Source organism: Pristiophorus japonicus, chromosome 23, assembly GCF_044704955.1.
Source record: "Pristiophorus japonicus isolate sPriJap1 chromosome 23, sPriJap1.hap1, whole genome shotgun sequence".
NCBI lineage: Eukaryota > Metazoa > Chordata > Chondrichthyes > Pristiophoridae > Pristiophorus > Pristiophorus japonicus.
The window spans coordinates 39,165,766-39,168,368 of record NC_091999.1 but is presented as its reverse complement, the minus strand read 5'-3'; the positions used below and the strand labels follow the sequence as shown (position 1 = coordinate 39,168,368).

The window sequence follows — 2,603 nt, the reverse complement described above, 5'->3', positions numbered from 1 at the left end:
TTTCATCAATTTCTGTTTTAGTCTCTATCGCTCTCTTTCTATCTCTCTCTCTCCTTGTCACTGTCTTTATCATCGTCTTTCTCTCAGTCTTTCCCTCTCTCTCTTAATAGATCACACACACACATCTCTGTATATGTATATGTTTGAGTCTTTTTCTCACTCAGTCTGCCTCTCCTTCTCAGTCTCACACTTTCTGTCTCTCGTTGTCTCGAACTCGCTGTCTGTCTCTCCCTGTTTGTCGGTTTGTCTCTGTCTCTCAATGTGTCTGTCGACTTCTCATGGTGTCCAGTTCTGTTCACAGTGGCTGGATTCCTGCTCTGACAGAACTGCTCCTCGTTAGTATAGTGGTGAGTATACCTGCCTGTCACGCTGGAGACCGGGGTTCAATTTCCCGACGGGGAGGCAGTTGTTTCAAAATGCAGATTTTTATTTCTGCTTCTTGGTAGAGATTTATATTAAAAAGTTCCAGAGCAATATAGAACAGTACAAATACAGGAAGAGGAGATTGCCTCTTCCAGATTTTTAGCAAACGGAGACTTTTTCCGGATTCTGTGGCCGTCTGCTGCACAGAGATGGATGACTGAGTTTTATCTGAGTAACATTGAATGATGCAGCGAGCCAGTAGTCGTGGCCGAGTGTGTAAGACAATGGACAAAAAATCCATCGGGGTTTCTCTGCGCAGTTTTGAATCCTGCCGACTATGTTTCTCAGCATATTTCATTCTGTTTCACAATTTAACCACGTTACTGCAAAACTGATTCTGAGATAGATGGAGCAACGTCCCACATCTTTCGATGCAGCCGCTGTTTTATTTCTTTCATTAATCTGCAGTATTCACGATACATACGGATAGAAAAACGCAAAAACCAGCCAAAGTAGCCTCAGTGACCCTGCCTGTCTATCCATCTATTTGTCTAAGGCAACCTGTGTATATCTTGATCTGAGTGTCATGGTACATCAGTCATTGAAATTTGGCATGTAGGTGCAGAAGGCGGTGAAGAAAACAAATGGCATGTTCGCCTTCATAGCTAGGGGATTTGAGTATGGGAGCAGGAAGATATTACTGCAGTTGTACAGGGCCTTGGTGAGGTCACACCTGGAATATTGTGTTCAGTTTTGGTCCCCGAATCTGAGGAAGGACGTCCTTGCTATTGAGGGAGTACAGCGAAGGTTCACCAGCATGATTCCCGGGATGGCAGGATTGACATATGAGGAGAGACTGGATCAACTGGGCTGGTATCCACTGGAGTTTAGAAGAATGAGAGGGGATCTCACAGAAACATATAAAATTCTGACGAGATTGGAGGCTGGAAGAATGTTCTCATTGCTGGGGAGTTTGAGACCAAGGATTACAGTCTAAAAATAAGGGGTAAGCCATTTATGACCGAGATGAGGAGAAACTTCTTCACTCAGAGAGTGGTTAACCTGTGAAATTTTCTACCGCAGAAAGTTGTTGAGGCCAGTTCGTTAGATATATTCAAATGGGAGTTAGATATGGCCCTTACGGCTAAAGAGATCAAGGGGTATGGGGAGAAAGCAGGAAAGGGGTACTGAGGTTGAATGATGAGCCATGATCTTATTGAATGGTGGTGCAGGCTCGAAGGGCCGAATGGCAATTTCCTGCAACTAATTTCTATGTTTCTATGTTGATGCGTGTATATTTTTGGTTATTGTGTGTGCGTGTGTCTGTGTATGTCTATCTGTATGTATGTCTCTGTGTATATGCAACTGTCCATGGAAATCATCACCATGAATTTGGTACGTCCCGGAACTTTTTAAAACACTTGGGGAAAATAATACGGTTGTGATCTTTGGTAGCGGTTTTGGTTCAGTGGCTCCATTCTCGACTGAATCAGGAGGTTGTGTGTGGAAGTCTCACTCCTGAGACTTGAACACATCATCTTGGATGACACTCAAATGCAGTATTTGGGGAATTTTTCATTGTTGAAGCTGTTGACCATCGGCTGAAATTTTAAATTGAAACTCCATCTGCACCCTCGGGTGGATGTGAAAGTTCCCAGAGCTTTAGTCGAAAAAGAATAGGAGAGTTGCGCCCGTGTCAATATTACGAAAAATGTTCGTAAATGCACCCTGAAATCCTCTGTGTCTGTGTGTCGCTGTGGGAGTGGAGCTGAAGCCCAGATTCTCACAGAGGCAGAGTCCAATCATTGACAGGATCAGGACCAGGATGGCCGAGTGGTAAAGGCGTTGGATTTAAGATTTAATGGGGTATATACTCGCGTGGGTTCAAACCCCACTCCTGGTGATTCCTTAATAAACAGAGATTTTTCCCATCCTGCCGAGTGATACACGATTTTCATCTGCTGAATCTCCAATTTTCTGCAACGATGTGACATTCTGAGCCGACAATGAAATGAAATTGTGAAATGTATCTGTGTTGCTCGGTCGCTACCTCTCTCACTCTCTTTAGAGAGCTGTGAATGTGTTTGAGTGTCTGCCTCTCTCTGTCACTGTTTCTCTGTTTGTCTCTGTCTCTTTCTCACGGTGTCTCGTTCTGTTGCAATGGGATTCTCTCAGACTCTCAGTCTGACTGCCAATCTCTTTCCCATTATATCTGTCTGTCCATGTCTTTGCCTGTCTCT

The 2,603-nt window shown here is 44.0% G+C and overlaps 2 non-coding genes across 2 annotated transcripts; both read left to right on the top strand.

Annotated features, from left to right (window-relative positions):
* Positions 1 to 330: 330 nt before the first annotated feature.
* On the top strand, positions 331 to 402 carry trnad-guc (transfer RNA aspartic acid (anticodon GUC)). Its single transcript has one exon. It is a non-coding gene; the product is annotated as a tRNA-Asp (tRNA).
* Positions 403 to 2,182: 1,780 nt separating this feature from the next.
* Positions 2,183 to 2,266, top strand: trnal-uaa (transfer RNA leucine (anticodon UAA)). Its single transcript has one exon. It is a non-coding gene; the product is annotated as a tRNA-Leu (tRNA).
* The last annotated feature ends 337 nt before the right edge of the window (positions 2,267 to 2,603 follow it).